This window comes from Emydura macquarii, unplaced genomic scaffold (genome assembly GCF_026122565.2).
Source record: "Emydura macquarii macquarii isolate MOO-44397 ecotype Brisbane River unplaced genomic scaffold, CSIRO-AGI_Emac_v2 contig_2369, whole genome shotgun sequence".
Taxonomy (NCBI): Eukaryota; Metazoa; Chordata; order Testudines; family Chelidae; genus Emydura; species Emydura macquarii.
In genome coordinates this window covers 3,774,229-3,793,300 of record NW_027132506.1, presented here as the reverse complement: position 1 = coordinate 3,793,300, position 19,072 = coordinate 3,774,229, and the positions used below count along the sequence as shown (strand labels likewise).

Below are 19,072 nucleotides of genomic sequence, written 5' to 3'. Positions count from 1 at the left end.
CCTTTTGAAGGCCTTGACCTCAGAGACCCCTTGTGGCAGTTATTTGCACAGGCTAATTGCGTGTTGTGTGGGAAAAAAGGTCCTTTTTTCCTTTTTCATGTGCCGCCTTTCCTTGCAACACAACCGCATTCAGCTAGGCGGCAGTCTGAAGAGAAGTGCCCGTTCCGTTCCACTTGTCAGTGTGTATCTCTTTGGGTATGTCTACACTGACGGCGGCAAATTGACCGTGAAGTCCCACTGAACCGATTCAGAAGTCGATCTGTTAAAACCACCTCCAAAAAAAGGCTAGCGCTGTGTCAACGGGTATGCATTTCCCATCGGCGCAGTGCCGTGAAGACAGTGCGCTAAACGGAAATTACGAAGTCGACAAGAGTTACGCAAGCTACTCTGTGTAACTCCCATCGACTGCTGCCGAATTTCGCTGGCAGTATAGACCAGGCCTTAGTCGTGTCTGCTCTTACTCCTCTCTTCTAAACGTAGCCATCTTGGTCTTTCCAGCCTCTCTTAACACGGGCATATTTGCAGCCACTGATCATTTTCACTGCCCATCTCTGAACTCCATGTATTCCTGCCACATCAGGGCTCCGCCCTCGTGAATTATATATATCCTTTATATATATGTTTGGAAGAATTTTATCTGTAAATGTCAGCAAAGGTCAATTTCATGCTGCACTCAAACACAAAAAAATATTTCCATCTTCTATAATGATTGAAATTTACAGATAGGCAAAGTAAGTAACAAACCACTTCAGAACTTGTTCGAGTTTGATTGAAGGAGATTTCTTGTGTTTATTTTGGCATGTGCCATCAACAGTTTGTGTTTTACAGGTTGTAAAGCTTTCATTTTTTTTTAATCTCGATGTCTACAGTCACTAAATAATGATTGTCTGACCCTCCTTCTTGTCTGACCCCCACCACATAATTTCCCGCATCTCTAAAAATGCTTAAAACCCATAATTGTGCACAACTGTGAAAATTTAAATAAATAAAAACCTAAAAAGCTTAAAAATAAACACGGATATTATCTGTTGAAATTATATTTAAAAAAATCAAATTCTGCCAAGCCTGTGTATATACATAATGGAAAGCCTGTGTCTGAGATTTTCAAAGCTGACTATCGGAATTGGATGTTTAAATTCACAGCACACACACACACACACATACACACACACTCTCTCTCTGCTGGCCCTGATTTTTTCTCTCACTGTAGTTTCACACCAATGTCTCTCCACTGACTTTACAGGATTTATTCCTGATTTAAGTGAGAGGAGAATCCAGCCCTCTGTGCTTCCAACGATAAGGCTGTGGAAGAAAATGCAGGCTCCTGTGTTATTTAAGGAATAGTATGTGCTGTCCTATCCGATAAGATCAGAGTGTATAGTTTCACACATATTTTGCGTTGCCACTTGGGGAGTAAAGCAGCCACCCCAAATGATTTACATTTCCCTATCCCACCTACATCTGCCCTTCTAAGCATACTCACACTTGCTGTGCAAAACATATCAAGCCTGGCTCTGAAGACAGGAGTGAGTTAATGTTGTCCAATAGTCCCTGAGATTGTTACTAATCATATTTAGTGCTTGTCTTCTCTCACTCTCTGAGCACTTTCTGCCCAGTGGATAAGCATTGCTGGAGTGGAAGCTGCCACACATAAAGGGGAAGACATGGTCAGAGCCAAAAATAGATGCCAGTTCCCTGATGCCCAGCCTAGTTCCCTATATAATCATAGAAGATGAGGGTTGGAAGGGACCTCGGGAGGTATCTAGTCCAACCCCTGCTCAAACCAGGACCAACCCCAATTAAATCATCCTAGCCAGGGCTTTGTCAAGGTGGGCCTTAAAAACCTGTAAAGATGGAGATTCCACCACCTCCCTAGGTAACCCATTCCAGTGCTTCACCACCCGCCTAGGGAAAAAGATTTTCCTAATATCCAACCTAGACCTCCCCCACTGCAACTTGAGACCATTGCTCCTTGTTCTGTCATCTACTACCATTGAGAACAGCCTAGCTCCATCCTCCTGGAACCCCCTTCAGGTAGTTGAAGACCACTATCAAATCCCCCTCTTTCTTCTCTTCTGCAGACTAAACAAGCCCAGTTTCCTCAGCTTCTCCTCATAAGTCCTGTGCTCCAGCCCCCTAATTATTTTCGTTGCCCTCCGCTGGACTCTCTCCAATTTGTCCACATCCTTTCTGGAGTGGGGGGCCCAAAACTGGACACAATACTCCAAATGAGGCCTCAGCGGTGCCGAATAGAGGGGAATAATCACTTCCCTCAACCTGCTGGCAATGCTCTGACTAATGCAGCCCAATATGCCGTTAGCCTTCTTGGCAACCAGGGCACACTGCTGACTCATATCCAGCTTCTTATCCACTGTTACCCCCAGGTCCTTTTCTGCAGAATTGCTGCCTAGCCAGTCGGTCCCCCGTCTGTAGCTGTGCATGGGATTCTTCCGTCCTATCCCGCATAGTGGCACTACTTTTTTCCTCACCCTTTTCTTCTTTCTTAGCCCTGTTGAAATATCTGCTCCCAAGGCAGGACCAGACTTTGCACAAGGAGCTGACTCTGAGGCCTAGCAGGGCGGTCTAGCAGGAGGAAGTTAGCGTGACATGACTGGGGCCACATAGGCCTTCTGTCTGTTCTCTCATCTCTCTCCGTTAGCAGTACACACTTGGGGAAAGAGAGCGAAGAACAAGTAGGACTGGCCCTTCAAGCCCTCAGGGTGATGGTATCCAATATCCCAAATAAAGAAAGACAACATCTGCAGATGAGGAAACACTCAAATCCCCACTATGGTGGATATGTCTACACTACAAGTGCTGCAGTAACACCTTTGTAATAGTACAGGTACACTACAGTAACATATGCACCCACTAAAGCAATAGAAAAGGATTGTCTCTCACCATAAGAAATTCACTCCCCAAAAGAAAGATTAACAGAAGAGCTCCCCCAGCAGCAGTTCTACCTGACCACTTTCACCACACCATTCTAGAATACACTAGCAGCTATATCAGCCTAAAATCCAGGTGCCTGTTTGCTGCATTTCATCACCGAACCAAACTCCACTACTCGTAACATCAGGGTGACCTACTCATGCCAGGAATATCCAGCACAACCCTTAGGCTTTTTCATGACTACAGTAATGATAATCATCTATCCTGATGTATACAATCCAAACCTAAACAAAAGCCAGCTAAAGCAACAAAATTCAGAAGGTGGGATTCTGGGGAAGCTATATTCTAATTTATGTAAATGAAGCTGAGTTTTCCCCATCTCCCCCACAGGGGGAGCTGAGAGCTCCATTCCTCTAAATCTTCTGGCCCCAACGTGGAGGGGGGGGTTACAAGGAAGATGATGGAAAGCTACCTCTGAAGCACCAGGGTAGGCTGCAGGAGAGCTGGATCCTGTGGTTTTTGAGGAGCGAGAGCTCAGCTGTTTGTGACAAAGGGTTTGGAATGGGGCATTTGCTGGCAGAAGGGGAGGCAAGTGCTTTGGTGGTTTATTTGGGCTGTGAGGTGACAGCCTATGAAACTGGGGAAGCAACCATAGGCTGATGGGTCACCCAGACTTCCTGACACTTCAGGTATCCCTGGCCCCAGGCTGCTGTTGTACGCGTCCATGAGTCACCACTTGCCTACACTATGCCATGTCTCACAGTACAAATTGAGGGCTGGTTAGCTGCCCAGAAAATGCCATGTGGAGATGGATTTCCCCTCCCCATAACTAGTACATTGCTTTACAGCGGACTTGGTACCACTGTGTATATTTCAGTCTGCAGCAGAGCCCGGAGTCTGTTACTCACACGGCTTTATTCCTTCAACAGGCACCCACTCTGGTGAACTCACGCTCTTTGCACGTAACAGAACAAGCACAATGGTGTTGTGGTCTGACTGGGATCCCTGGACACTATCGAAATATAAATAGCAAACTAGGCCTAGCCATGATTAAATGCAGGCCCTAATTTAACAATGGAGAGCCATTCAGTGGTTAGACCCCAGGGACGACTCTCAAGTTCCAATCCCAGCTCTGGCAGTGATGTACAGTGTGTCCTTGGGGGTGTCACTTCACCGCTCTGTGCCTCAGTTTCCCTTTCCTGAAAAACAAATCTGCCTCCTGGGGTATTACTCAGAACACATTTGTACGGAACTTTGCAGCACTGGAGGGTTGGTGAATGTCTCAGCACCACGGCTAGTGCCACAGTGATGCTGAGCCCAGCACATGTGGGCTGCCCCCCAAGCTCACCTGCTCTACAGCAGGTCAGGCTAGATGATCACAATGGGGGCTCTGCATCCTGGCTCCCCTGCAGGGCCCACACCTCCCTCCCATTGCAGGCGGCTGGCAACTCTCATCTGCCCCGCAGCATGCAGAAGGGCCTGCAGGGACCTCCGCCCAGCCCCACAGCAGGGCCAGACAGGCCAGAGGGCTGCCCCCGTGTTGCCCCGCTCTAGGCACCCTGGTGACCCTGCCCCGCTGCCCACTGAGAGCTGGGGGCTCCCCCCCCAGGCACCCGCTCGGCCGGCCAGTGGGCGGAGCCTAAAGTTTGCCCGTGACGTCACCGGGCCGGGGCCCCGCCCCTGGGCGGGCCCCTGCCAGCCCCGTCCCTGTAACTTTCCCACGCCGAACTCCGGGGAGATGCTCGAGGTGCCCGGAGCCGGGAGCGCGCTCGGCTCCCTCTGCCCCGCCCGGCCCCCCCGCCAGCCCGCCGCCCAGTGACGCCCGGCCCCCCCCCGGCTCCCCCGGCCCAGGCACGGCGGGGCGGGCGGCAGAGGAGCCCTGAGCGCCCGGGCCACCCTTCCCGCGGCTGGAGCAGGCGTGCAGGTGAGCCGAGCGGCGGGGCGCGGGCGGCGAGCTCGCCCGACCGGCGGGGGGGGGCGCGCCGTGGACGTGCCCCCCCCCCAACCTGTTGCACGCCCCCTCCCCCGCAGTTAGCGCTTCGCGGAGCCGGGGGGGGAGGGGGTGAATTCAGAGTGACTCCGGTGTGACTCCCCTGCCGCCCAAAGGAGAGCGGCGCCCTCGGCGGGGGGGGAAGGCTCCAAGAGCTCCCCGCCAGGGCAGGGACGTGGGGGGGCAAGAGCAAGGACTGGCCCCGCAGCGTGGCCGGATCGTGGCCGGAGAAAGTTACTCGGGGATGGAGCCTGCGGCCGCTGCCCCCTCCCCCGTCCCCCCACCGCGTCTCTAGCGGCTCCTGCCCCGCAGCCCCCAGCTCGCTGCTCGCCCCCGGGGGGGGCTCTGTGTGCCTGGGAGCCCGGCATCGTGCGGGGGGCGTCGGGGAAATGATGCCCTCGGGGCTGCCCGGCGGTGCCAGCTGTTCTCCCCCTGGAGCGGGGGGGGGGGGGGCAGCGTCCCCTTGGCCGGGCTCCCAGGCGCCCCCCCCCCCCCCGGGCTGGTCCGTCCCCAGCCCCTTCTGCCCCGCCCCCCCCCCCCCTCGTGCGCCAGCCCCGGCGCTAATTGCCATGACAACAGCTAATGTCACACATAAAGGGAAGGCGGGGGGGGGGGGGGAGAAGCTGGGGTCCAAGTGCTGTCCTGCGGGGGGGGGGGCGCAGGCTGTGCAGGGGGCTTGGTGGGGTGGGCAGCCAGTGCCCATAGGAGCCTGGCAGCAGCAGTGCTGGGGGGTGAGTGAGCAGATGGGGGGGCCATGGAGCCATCGTTAAGCAGGAGGGGAATAGCCCCCCCCGATGTCTGAGGGATGCTAACCCCGGCAGGTGCAGAGAGGGGGGTGAGAGCTGAGCTGGCCCCCCCCCCCGTGCTGGCTGGCCGGCAGCAGTGTCCATCCCCCCCAGCAGAGCCTGACACGTGTCCCCAGCTGTGCTGCTTGTGTTTGGCTGTGGGGGGGGGGGGGATCCCCATGTGATGGCTGTGTATTTGGAAAGGGGGAGGGGCTGGCATTCTGCCCCCCCCAACTGGAGTCGTCTCTCAGAGCCGGGCACGCCTGCCCCGTCCTAGAACTTGGTTTGTGGGGGGAGGGGTCAGGCCCTTGCTCCCGCTCCGGACCCTCGGTGGGGCTGGCGGGGGGGGGGGGGGGCAAGCCCCATCGTCCCATCTCACCTTCTGTGTGCTGCTCCAGGCTGGGCTCTGGCCTTCTGTAGGTTCGTCCGGGCAAGGGCTGCAGGGTAGCGCCAGGGCGGCCCTGTGGTCCACCCTCCCCACCAGCCTGCTACCTCCCCGGGATGGGGCCCCGACCCTGCCACCTGCCCCCTCTAGCCCCCACTGCCTCAGCGATCCCCAGGGAGCCGCCTTGGCTCAGCCAGGCAGGCAGGCCTGCCCTCGCAATGCAGTTCTCGGCCTCAGCGTGCCCTCGGGGACGGTGGCGCCCTGCCACCGCTGGAGATGCTGGGAAATTGTTCCCCTCCCGCCGCTTCCCCTTCACGTAAAGCCCATCTCATGGCGTCCGGATCTAGACAGACCCCCTTGGTTCACGGTGTCTGGTGCCTGCACGTCTGGCTCCAGGGCGTCGAGGCGAGATGTTGAACTGAGCGTGCCCCTCTGTAGCCAGGAATCAAAAGACCTCCTCGGGCCGGCAAGCTGCGGCTCGGGCAGGCAGCCGGCTGGCGGGGCCACGAGGGGTCTCCCCGAGTCAGACCCCTGGAAGCCTCTGCTGCAGCTGTGAGAGAGAGAGACACACAGCGCAGGGTGGGGTAGATCTTTAGCAGTGCCTGTCTTCACCCTAGCGCTTTCCACACGGGCCGTTTCCCGGCCCAGCACTGTCCGGACTCGGTTTGGATCTGGTGTAAAAGGACCAGCCTCCCTGCCTGCAAGGAAGCGGTGCCGGGTCTCTGGGTTTCAAAGCTGTTTTCTCCCTAAATCTCCATTGAAGTGGGTGCTGAGGGACCCTGATCCAGTCATGCTGCCCTCCCCTGCCTGGCCATTGTAGGATCGATCCTTCCCTGCTTAGTTCTGTGCAAGTGGGGGACTCCCGCCCCGGCCCTTAGGAAGGGATCTTGCCTGTACATTTTCCATTCCTTAATTCCATCCCCATGGCCCCAGGGGATGGTGAGTTCTGTGTTTGGTGCAGCCCCCGGGGCTCAGGAACTGGTGCTGGGGTGGGACACGTCGGTATCTGTGCAAGTCAGGTGTGGATCGTGGAGGACTCAGTGTTACCTGGGACCGGGGGAGCGGGGCGGGTGGGACACTGCAGAGCTGGTGCTAGGTTGCAGGTGGTTCGGCAGGAGGCTGCGTGCGGACTCAGTTTCTCCTCTTACTTTCTGGGGCTCTGCGTCTTTCACAGGGAGCAGCAGGTGGGCAGTACAAGGGAGTTCTCTTCGTGTCCTGAGCTGTTGGTAATGGGAGCTGGCGATGGTTCAGATGCATTAATGCTGGGCTGGGTTTCCCTGTGGGAATAATCCCCTCCCAGTAGCCCCAGCACTGGCTGCATTCGGGACCCTGTGTGCTTGGTTCCAGGGGGTGGAAGCAGTTCCCAGGGTTAGAGATTGTCTGTCTGTCTGTGTGGAGCCGGGGCAGATCTTTTGCTCAGCACCGGCCTTGTCCTGGCATGGGCCAGCTGCTGGAGGAGTTTGCAGGGCTCTGTGTGCAAACCCAAAGGCAGTTGCTGTTTCAGGTGTGAGAGCAGCTGATCCTTGCAGAGGGGCAGAGATGTTGCCAGATGAGATCAGGGATCAAGCCTCTGGTGCTGCAGCCAATCCCAGACCCCTGGGACTAGAAGGGACCACAGGGGTCATCTTGTCCAATCCCCTGCCAAGATGCAGGATTTGTGTCTAAAAGCATCCTCAGCCCTCTTAAAAATGTCTCCTAATGCACCTAGCCATCTCTGCAGTGCTACTCAGACTCCCAAAATGTCTGCCTGTCCCTTTAACTCCCTCTCCAGCATGTGACTCATGGGTGTCATGTGGCAGTGAGTTCCACAGGTTGTCCACCTTGTACGAAGATCTCCTCTGATGTCATCAGCTGAGACTCCCTCCTGCTCTCCTATTATGGGATGGGGAGGCACCACTTCATTTCCACTAGAATCTTTGGGGTCCTTACAAACTTCAGCCAAGTCCACTCTGAATAATTTGCATTTCCAGATGGACTGACCTCAGCAATCCCCATTTCTTGTATGTAACGTCCCCTCCCCTCCTTCACTGTGACACCCCAACCGTCTCCATTGCCTTTTCCTGATCTGTTCTCAACGTTCACCTCTACAAGGAGAGGATGCGAGCGTAGGGTTTGAAGTGAGAACAAACCTCTGATTTATAGAACAGCATTTCCCCCCCGCTCCCTATTCTTTTAATATGGCCCAGCGGCCGACTTTCCTTTTTTCCACTGCCGTGTTTGATGTTGAGGCTATTAGATTCAATGCAGGTTCTTTCCTGGGGTTTCTTTATGATCTGCAGCCGTCTCACTGGGTCTCTGTTCTCGTCAGATCTTGCAAGCTAAGTAGGGTTGGTCCTGCTGGATGCTTGGATTGGAGAGCTCTGCCCAAATGCAGGTGTTTGAGGAAAAGGCGGCGCCTCCTCCCGGCTCAGTCCTGGGTGCAGCTGTGCCAGTGTCCCTCCAGCCCAACCCACAGCCCCCTGCTGATCCATCCCCCCCAGCTCTGCCGGTGCCCCATAATCCGGATTTAAAGCCCCTGTTATCCCAGCCTGTTACTCCTTGCACCACCATGAATAATTCAGCGTGGGCTGATCTCACATCCCTGGTAGCCGTCTAGCTGAACTATAAATATTTAGGCCCAGCTCCGGGCCCCGATCGGCTGCTGCTGCTGTTCTTCCCTCCAGTTTGTCGCTCCCTCGCCGGGAAGATGGTGTCGGAAGCGAAGGCCCCGTTTCTGGAGCGGGAGCCCGCGCGCTGCACCGAGGGGGGCTGTGGGAGTGAGCAGAATTGCCCAGATTGCCGTTGCGTTCTCTCGCAGCCGGCGCGCCTCGCTGGGAGCGGACGCCGCGCTCTAGGCAGAGCGCTTGTTATCCCCCAAAGCCAGGTGGTGGGTTTGAAAGGGAAGAAGCGACCGGGGCGGAGGTGACTGGCTAACGGGCCGGGGCCCCGGTGAGGCCAGGGACAGGTGGGGGCGGGGAAGCTCATTTAAAGGCGCAATCGAGCAGCCAGGCTGTTTACGTTGAATCGGGATCTTTGGCTTGCAGAAGCTGCGTCATCGCTTCATGCCGTCCGCGCCCTGCCTCCCACTTCCCTGGCTATTGTCTCACACTCTTGCGTCTTGTCTTAAATGAGACGCTGAGCAATGGGAGGCATGGGGGCATGTGCCCTGGCAAACTCCTAACTTGCCCACTCCCCTTGCCACCCCCATGGCTCTGCTGGCATCACCTGGGCATGGATCTCTGCCACTGAGAACCCAGGATCAGAGTCATGTTCCCGCTGCAGCTGCCCCATGGCGAATCCCCTGGCGTTCCCTCCAGCTCCTTTGAATTAGCTCTGCCTCCCCTGATGTCTGCAGCGCCTCCCCATTGGGCCTTGGCCGCACAGTTAATCAGCGTGCTTCTCTCAGATCTTTAATGAGGATGTTAGTGACACCGGACCTCTGTCCAGTCCCCTCGGGGCCCCATTTTCCCCCAGCTGGGTGCATGGATGGGGATCGCTGCCCCTGGGCCATACATGGGGCCTAGTTGAGCTCCCAGAGGCACACGGCCCCTTTTAGGGGGTACTCAGGATGTGCAGGATCAAGCCCAGCCAAGCCACATGAGGGTAGCTGGATGCTCTCGGGTGCCGTAGTAAAATCCCAGCTGCCCAGCCCCGGCTCCCCGTAGCCACAGGCTCTGTGATTACAGACGCATAAAGGCTGTCACGTTTCACTGGCATGGCTTCTTCCTTTCGCGCCCCTGGCACTGTTGATTGTTCCTGGACCCCTTATCCTGGAACAGCTGCGAGGATCTTTCCCAGTGGTGCCCGTTCTGCTGTGCTGAGACAGTCAGACCGACCGGGCAGCACTCCTCCTTTGCCATTGTGAGGCCCTGGCTTCACATTTGCTCTTCTCCAGGCTTCTGCCTCCCCTCTCCTGTTCCCTAAAGCTACCATCGGTGGGGCAGCAACTCTGGGCCAATTCCCTCCACACCCAAGTGCGGGGGAGACCTGGGCCAGCTGATCCGTGTCTGTGGCATGCAGCCCCTTCCCCATATGCTGCGCAAGCCCAACCTAACGTGCATGAGGCTGCCCCCTGGTGGGGAAGACTGGAAATGTGGCATCCACTGAGGCACCACGACAAACTTAAGGTGGTTAGTCTTTGTGCTTTTGAATTCCAGTAGTATGATGCCGCACAGCCAGGACAGCGCCCTGATGTGCCTCAATATTCTGTGAATTTTACAGGGCCCTACCTTTTTAGCGTGGTGCAGATTGTGCTGACAACATCCACCTGCAGCAACAGCATTGTTGAAGTGTGCGTGCGCGGGAAAACGGTGGGCGTGAGAAGTTGGAGGGGAATTTGAGATTGTGCAATAAGCACGTTAGTTGGCTGTTTCTGCTGAAAGGGTCCGCCGTAGTTAACGATGTCAACTTGTTAGTCATTATGTTTCAGAGTTAACATCTGGTGGGCCAAAGGGGCGTGTGTGCACAGCTGTCACTTGGGACTGTCTGCAAACTCAGGCAGGTGCCACGAGGTTGGGTCCTGTTTGAAAGGTTTTCTTTGTGACTATAAGGATGAAGATTTTTTTTTTTTTTAAACAAAATAATCAATTCTGGAGCATGATTCAGTTGCAAAGGGTAGATTCTGGAGCAAATTCTATGGCCGGGGGATGCACAGGGCTCTGAAAACTAGGTTCAGATTTTTCAAGTCATCTCCCCTCCTTCCTTTTCTTTGTTTTAAAAGGTGCTCAAATTAGCCAGGAGTCAAAAATATCTGTTGCCGACTCTTGTGAATTTTGCTGAATGTCTCACGTTATTTGCTGTTTTCCTTAAAAAGCCCCAGCTCCCAGAGTCATGGCATCTCTCTGTAAAAAGTTCCTCTCATTCCCTGAACCCCCTCTGGGTTTTGTTTGTTTGCCCTCGTCTCTTCCCTAAGCAGTCTCAGCTGGTCCTGATGTCAGTCCCAGCTCCTGTCCTGGTGCTACTGTTTAGCCCCCGCTCTGAGCAGCCCCTGGTGGAATGACCCGGCTCCGTCTTGTTTACTGCACTGTAGCTTTTCCAGAGGAATGGTGGTAACTTTCCCCTCAGGGAGGAGGGTTGCACGAGAAGGGAAGGATGGCTCAGTGGTTAGGGCGCTCGCCTGGGACTTAAGTCCTGGGTTTAGTTCCCATGTCTGCTGCAGACTCCCTGGGTGACCTTCAGCCAGTCACTTAGTTTCTCTGGCCCTCAGCTGCCCAATGGGGAGAACAGCCCTGCCCTGCCGCATAGAGGGGCGTGAGGATACAAGTGAGATGGACGGAAAGGTGCCCAGCTACTAGAGTAATAGAGGCCAGAGAAGTGCCTAGGACAGACTAGAATGACCAGGCTGGATTGTCCTGCTGCCCTTCTCTCACTAGACTTGTGTTTTCCAGCGTTCCCACACCCTTGCCCAGTGAGCTCAGCTTGGGTCCGCTCTTGTCTGGTCCTGGGGGTCTGGAGCAGCTCCCCCACTGCCTGTTCTCTTCTGGCTCATCCCCTGTGTCCTCTTGTGCCCGGATGGGGCTCTCTTGCTGTTGCCCTGGATCAGTAGCAGTGACAAGGGCTCTCGCGGGGCCCGGCTGTCTGATTCCAGCGGCACGGGCCCTGGTGAGCAGAGGGCTTGCCCAGTTTGGGCCACTGCTGGTGCCGTCCCTGTGACTAACCAGAGACGCAGGCGTCATGTGCCAGCTCAGCCCACCAGAGCGCCTTGGAAGTGGGTCGAAGCTGCGCTCCCCTGGCCGGGGTGTGAGGCTGAGTCGCTAATTCTGGCTTCCTTGCTCCTTATTAGACCCATAAACTAGCAGAGCATTTCATTACGGGCCTGCGACTGGCAGGCAGTGCAATCGAACGGCACCGTGCATGGCTCCCTCTGGTGCTCTTCCGACACGCTGCATCTCGCACACCCCCCGGCACCTGTACCGCTTTGCCCAAGCCCCGGGGCCCCCACCTCAGTGCCAGCCAGGCTCTCCAGGGGTGTTAAGAAGGTGTGCTCGTGTAACCCCCCCGGAATGTGTAACCCCCATGAAATGGGGCAGGGAGAAGAGATCCCCCCCCCCCATGGCACAGGGCTACGGCTCCTTCCACATGTGAGTGGCTCATGGCTCTGCCTCCTCGCTTGTTTCTTCGTAGGCGAAGGAGGCTCTGATTCCCCAGCGGGGAGGGGAGAAGTCCATGGGACGCTGACTGTAGCAGACAGGGGAAACCAGCAGGGGGGTGTCTTGTACCTCTGGAGCAGGAAGCTCTTGAGAGGTCCTGGTGCAGGCTGAGTAGAACAGGGTGGGAGAAAAGCAGCTGGTCCAGGCCCAGGGGGCCCATCCCAGGTCCTGCTCTGGCTGGTGCCTTGGTTGCCGACGTGACTGTCGCCAGGGAATTCGAGGGCTGAACACCTGCGCTCGTGCTCGGTAACAGCCCCATTTCCAGTGTGACAGAGCCCAGAGGGGACGCGTCGCCCCCTCTCCCCATTCATCGGCCAGAGAAACCCGCTCTCCCTTCCCAGGGCAGCCAGCTGAGGGCACCGCCAGGGGCTGGGCAGGCTGGGGCAGCTCACAAGGTGCCAGGCTGACAGGCTTCCGGGGGGCCCAGCCCCCCACCCTGGGCAGGGTGCCGAGCAAGTGCCTCCTGGCCCCACTTGTCCTTTCCCCTCCTGCCCCCCGGCCTTCAGCTCCCTTGCCCCACCCAGTCAAAGACCTCTGGGCTCCCTGCTTTTCCGTGGCATCTTGTCTGTGCCCCACCTCCCCCGGCGCCCGCTAAGGACATGGCGCCGAGCCTGAGCAGGGTTCTGTTGTTCAATGGGCAAATCTGCTACGTGTTAGTCACTGACAGAGCAAAGGAAAAGGTGGGGGCTATGAAATCTCCTCCCGCACAGCCCTGTGCACCCCCCTCTCCCCTCCTCGCTCCTGACCCGCAGCTTCCCTGGTATCTCAGTCCTGGGCTCCCTTGTGTACACCCTGCCAGCCACGCCTGGCTCTGGGACATGCCGAGATGCAGCAGTGAGATCTCCCGAAGGCCCCTTTTGCTCCCCGGGACTTGAGTGAGTCAGGTCACTGCCCCCCCCCTCCCCCCAGCACCACATCCCTTCCTGGGGCCATGGGAGGAGCGCGGTGCATGTCACAGCCCAGCTGGGAGTGCCTCTGGTCTGCAAGCATCAGTCTCACGGCTGTGCCGCCCATCACCACATCCCAACCCCTCCCGGGGCCTTGCCCAGCTGCCTGAGATGTTCTGCCCACCAAACATGGGCAGGACACGGAGTCCCAGCTGGCCCCTTCCAGCTCAGACACCCATGATTCTGGGGTGTCCGAGGGCTCCCATCCCCCCAGTGAAGTGCAGTGGGATCTGCCTGGAGTCAGGGGGGTCCCTCTGGATGCCCCCGAGTCTATAGCTCCAGCAGCCATCCCTGCTCAAGGGGGGCAGGGATGCCTCTTGGCCGGCCCTGGGATGGGGCTGCGTGGGGGTTGCTAGCTAGGGCCCGGTGTACGCTGAGCGGGGAAGCCAGACCTGGCAGCCTTTCGTGGTGTTTGCCAGGTGCCTGGAGCGGATGAGTCACTTGGGGGAGAGAGACCCTGACAGCATCTTAGCCCAGCTTTCGAGGGCTGGAGCCTGGGCAGAATGCGGCAGCGCGGAGCCAGCACTGGCAAGGCACGCGGCGACGGCGGAGCGGCGTGTTCCGTGGAAAATGTCTCCAGCGCTTGCCTTGGGCACAGCGGGACTGCAGCAGCCTGGGCAGGAATCTGGCGCAGGGCTCCATTCTGTGCACTGCCCCCCCCTAACCCCCTCACCTCCGGCATCGGCCGTGCCGTGTGCCCTGGGCTATCGATGGGGCTAGGGAAAGAAAAGAACCTCTGCCCCTTATTTTTATTCTGCTGGGAACGAGGATTTTTCACGTCATCAGCCAAATTACCCTTCCCCGGCTGCAGCCTGGGCTGCTGGTGAAATGAACTAAAAGCAGCCGTGTAACCGAGGGTACGTCTACACTTGACACCCCCTTCCCCAGCTCTGCTCCCGGCTCGAGGAGACCGACGTGTGCTCGCGTGTAAACGTGACGGTGTAACCGGCGGGAGAGGCTGTCCGTGCTGGGCCGGTCCCAGCCAAGATGTTAGGTGTGTATCCGACTGGCCAGCTGCAGCTTACGCAGCTCCAGCAGAGCCAGTGCACATCCGTCAATCACATCCCCAGCGCCAGGTAACAGACCGGCCCTGCCTCCAGGTGCAGAAAGGAGGAGGGCTAAGCCAGGAGTTTAAAATGTCTTTGCATCATCCCAGGTGTGGCCGTGACAGAGGGGAGGAAACTGCGTTCAGACGGATGAATGAGGCTGGATCCCTGGCGGGTGCAAATCAGCACCACCCCACGGCAGCCAGTTGGCTGTTTCTGCTGCCTTAGGGCATTTATAAGAATGAACCTTAGCTCCGTTCATCCTCAAAGCCCTTTACAAACCCCAGCTAAGGAACCCTCCCTGCCCAGCCTGTGGGTCACACTGATCCCTCCCTGCATTGCGAACCCCTCGCTAAGGTGCTGTCCGGCTCCCTGCATCCGGCCCCTCGCTTCCCTGGGCTCTGTGCTGGTTTATTCCCCCCCTACACGTGCTTGCTACCAGCTGAATCCATGTTGCCGCTTCCTGCCGGCGATTTGAACCCTGGCTCCCTGGGACCTGCAGCGCCTTCTGACTGTCTCCGCTGTCCCGGGGCTGTACAGAGGCTAGGTGGTTATCCTCTAGCTCAGTGGTTCCCAATCCCTTCCAAAGCACGCCGCCTCCTCTCATCAGCAGTAAGGGGGTTGTGATGCCCTCCTGAGCTCGGGGGCCAGAGGGAAGCCGGGAACGCAGTTTGCACAAGGGGTGGCCAGCTGGTCTCAGGCTCGGGGGCTGAATCGGTTCCAATTGGGCAGGATTATCTCAGCCCAAGGCTCCTTGGCCCAGCGCAGTGGGAAATCCTGGCTCTAGAGGATGAGTGAGGAGGGAACTGGAGAGTGTAAAAACCCCGGAAGCGGGCTGGCGATTTGGGAGAGCCAGGAAGCGAGGGGGAGGCTTGTTCCTGCAGACCAGCCCTCTGACGACGGGTACTGAAGAGCCCGTGATGCATTTAGGAAGCGTTGGGGGCTCGCCTGGTGTCCTGGGGCCAGGACCCCCTCTGCCCCTGTTCTGTTGTCCTCCGCCGCAGAGCGCGTGGGGCTCTAACACCAAACATGCGTGTGAGGTGCCGACTCCCCGTGGGATCTGCCGCCAGGAGCTCTCTCGGGCACAGCTGTTGTCTTCCTCCGGCCGGCGCCCAGAAAAGTGCGTTAGCCTGATGCTAGAGAGCAGTAGCTACTGTTGTTTTCTTGGGACAGGATTAGCATCAGTGTCTAGTTAGAGCTAAATAGCCGTCAGCGCCCAAGCCCTGGTCACTGCCGGCCCAAGCTGCCCACTAGCAATTAGGGACGCGTCTTCCCAAATCCAAGCCAGCGGCCCCGTACTGGTTGTGCCGCCCGTTGCATTTGGTGCTGCGTTTGCAATTCGCCGGTGCCCGTTGAACGTTCCCCGAAAGCGCCGGCTCTGGTGTTACGCAGCCGGGGTCCCAAGCTGAGGCGAGCGTCCCGCGAGGTGGGCCGAGGGCACAGGAGGGAATTCGGGAATGGGAAATACCATGAAGCAGGAGCTGTGCCGCTGTTCCTGCGGCTAGCTGAACGCTTCCTGGAGTGTGGCACGGGGGGGCTGGCAGTTCGGTGCTACGGGGGCTGGCTGCAAGACAGTGTCCCCAAAGTCCACATCAAAGCTCAGCCCCGTCGCATCAGGAGGAATTCTGGCCCTTCGGCAGCGCATGAAAGCAAGAGAGCCAGGACTGGACTCAGCGGCTCGGGGATGGGGGCCGGAGGGTGACCTGGGCATCCACAGAATCCATCCCTCTGCTGCAGATTCGTGGCCCAGAATTTCTTTGAAAAATGATGGTTCTAGCTCTCAAGGCTGCAGAGCAAGCCCCGGAAACGTGCCCCGAGTGTCACTGCCACGGCGACGTCTGCCTGAATCTGCAGCCAGCCCTGTGCCGCTCGCTCGGCCGTGTGGACGGTGCCTCTCGATCTGGTGCCAGTGCTTTAAAACTCAGTGCACTGCTCTTCATGTCCGCAGTCAGTCACCTCATGTCTGCCCCGTCCCGCCCTGTCTCCCGGCCCTGCCAATAGCCCCAGCCAGCCTGGACCCAGCTGCCAACCTCCCCCTTTTCCTGGCTAGCGCCCCCCTGCCCTCCGGGGTGAGCAAACCAAGCATTGCCCTGGGAATGCAGGAACAGAGAGGAACCAAAGAGGGTTTAATACCCCAAAGAGGAACCCGTGGCCGGGCCACTCGGCTGCCCCTTTCATTCCGCTCCAGTCGCTTCGTTCCACGTCGGCCCGAAGCTTCCCCACTGCCCCAGAGAGCCAGGGCCTTGGAGGCGGGGGGTCCGGATCCTGCCCTCACAGAGCCTGCAGGCTGGAATCGCTGTGTGATTCCCACGAGCCGGGGAGCCCCAGCCGAGCAGGCAGTGCCCTGTGGGGCTGGGCGGGCCAGGCAGCTGAGCTTGCTGCCTCCGGGGGTGCCCACCCCTTTGCCCGAGTGGGGGCCTCGGCAAGCAGCCTCTCAGCCAGCTGCCTGTGGGGTGGGCACCCGCGAGCCCAGATGAGCCCCACCACGCTCCTGGCGCCCCCCCCAAGCTCACCGGGCTGCAGCCAGGACTTGTGAGGAGAGTTGACCCGGCCCCAAGAGGAGTGGGGGGCTATGGCTTCTCTCTCTGCCGCTGCTCTCCCCAGGGGGGCAGCAGCTGGGCGAGGAGCCGGGGGTCACGCTGCAGGCACAAGGCCCCATCCCGTGGGAGAGGGGGCTGCCTGGATACTGCGGTGAGCCCACCACGGAGAATCGGAGCCCTGCCAGCCTTCCTCCCTTTCCACCCTTCCCCTCTCTCCTCTACCAGCTGGGGGGGGGGGGGGAGACAGCTCCTGGGGCCAGTCATGCATGCGCCTGACCCCCACCCTTGTTGCCCCCCACGGCTTTGAGTCTCTGCTGCCCCCACAGCGGCTGTGGGGAGACCCGGCCCCGCAGCCTCTGCAGCAGACCGGCTGGCCAGGGCCCCGTGTGCTTCGAGTCAACCACAGACAGCGACCCCGTGCCCCTCATTCCCCAGGGGGCCTGGCCCCGGCTGGAGGAAGCTGGGGAGACCTGTCTCCTAGCGCCCCCTGGTGCCAGCGTGCCCTTGGTGCTGCCCCGCTGGGCACGGAGATGCTCACGCGTCCGTCCGTCCCCCCAGCCCAGGGTTCTGGGCAGCGGCGGCCGAGGGGCCTGAGGCTGCAGGGGTATGTGCCTGGGGCCTCCCCTGGGCAGCATGGGACGCCGTGGGCTTGGAGACCATTTTGCACATTGTGACCAGGGGTTTCTGCCACCCGGCCCGTGCTGCTGCAGGGAAAGGCCCTGGAGCCCTGCCGCCGGCCTCCCTCTGCCTGGGCACCGCTCCGTGCCCTGCCCTCCCAGGACATGCAGGAGGCTGTTTTAACCCCGCCGCCCTTACCCCAGCACCAGGCAGCCCAGGTGCGCCTGCCGCAGCACGGGGCGACCCCTGGCTCAGCCTCGGGGGGATGATGTGGGTCAATTCCCACGGCAGCGCCTGCAGCCCTGCCTCTGCGGTGAGCTGCCCCATGCAGCCCCCCTGGCCTAGGGGGAGCCCCCTAGGGGTGACACTGGGCACCACAGGCCGGGAACCGGAGCCCTCTGGAGAACCACAGGGATCTGTCTGTGGCCAGCAGCCACTGTCGTGACTCCGGCAGCCGAGAGACGACCCTCACCCCTCCCCTCCCCCCGCTAACGGGACATCTCAGACCGGCCCCACCCCCTCCTCACAGCCTTGCCTGTATCCGGCTTGTACAACTCCCATTGCCATAGCAACAGGCTCAGTGCCTTGGTACCCAGAGCAGCGAGCTCTGTGCTCGCCCCACGCCTCCAGCTAACAGGTGCAGAGACCCCAGCCTGGGCCTGCAGTGTGCAGGGGAGGGGGGAAGGTGCCAGCCAGAGTCTCTGTGCCCAAGGACACTCAGACTGTTCAGGGTGGGGGAGAGGAGCCCCTGGGCTTCGTGCATGCATCCCTCTGGGGCTCTGACTGGGGCGGCGCGGCTCTGCATGGCATCCGCAGGGCCAGGCTGTGGCACGCTGCCCCTGGGGTGGGGCGGGGCCGTCCCCATGGCAGGGCTGGGCTCAGGCGCTGTCTGGTGCAGCTCTGCAGGGCAGAATCTGGCCCCTCTAGCCCTGGGCGTCTGATGCTGCCGTGCTCTGGGCTGTCCCGGCGGGTCTGCATGTGGGCGGTGTGGCGGGGCATGTCCGGGCCATGTCAGTCTCTGCTTTCCTCGGCCCAGCGGGTGTCCCGGATCCCTCGGGTCACTGCTCGTTGCCAGTGTGAGCATTGTCCTCGGGGCAGCTGGCCCCGCGGGCTGGCTGGGCGCAGGTGAGGGGAGCACGGAGCCCTGGGGCCTTGGCTCAGACGAGGCCTCCTTCAGACCTCCCCCCCCCCCCATCCCTGGCCCCCTCCTTTCGGAGATCAGTGGCGTTTGCAATCCCATTGCAACCGCTGCACCACTGGGGTCGCTTCCGTAGAGCGCAGCCCCCCTTCCCTCCCCGTGTGCCAGCCCCGGGGTCACGACGCTGCCCTCAGAGCACAGAACGGCCGCCTCAGCCCATGGTAGCCCACAGGCCTGCCTGCCCATCCCGGAGCCAGCACCCAGCGCCCATTCCAGGGCTCTGGAATCCAGGTCCGGTTTTTATTCTCCATTAAGTGACCAGTTGCTGGAGCTGGCCAGTCAGAGGGAAACCCTGGCCTGGATTTCTCATTCCTGCTGGACTGCAGCCCCGGTCCTGAGAGCTCTATGTAGATCTCTGTCACGGCAGGCTTGCCCTGCCTGCCCCTTGTGGGACTAGGGGCTGGTCCCTCTCTCTGCGGCCAGAGCGCATCACTTGGACTGGGAGCACTGCGGGGTCAGGCTGGGTCTCCTGGGATTTGTGCAGCACCTGGCACCGTGGGGCCCCAATCCTGACACGGCCGCGGGCATTCCTGCAGTGGGCAT

The 19,072-nt window shown here is 59.2% G+C and overlaps 1 protein-coding gene across 1 annotated transcript in view; it reads left to right on the top strand.

The window, feature by feature from the left end:
* The first annotated feature begins 4,633 nt into the window (after nt 1-4,633).
* The window catches only part of CAMKV (CaM kinase like vesicle associated), a 42,004-nt gene continuing 27,565 nt past the window's right edge, over nt 4,634-19,072 (top strand). The window contains exon 1 of the mRNA XM_067561273.1: nt 4,634-4,816. The gene's annotated coding sequence lies outside the window, so the exon portion shown is untranslated. The remainder of the gene's footprint in view (nt 4,817-19,072) is intronic.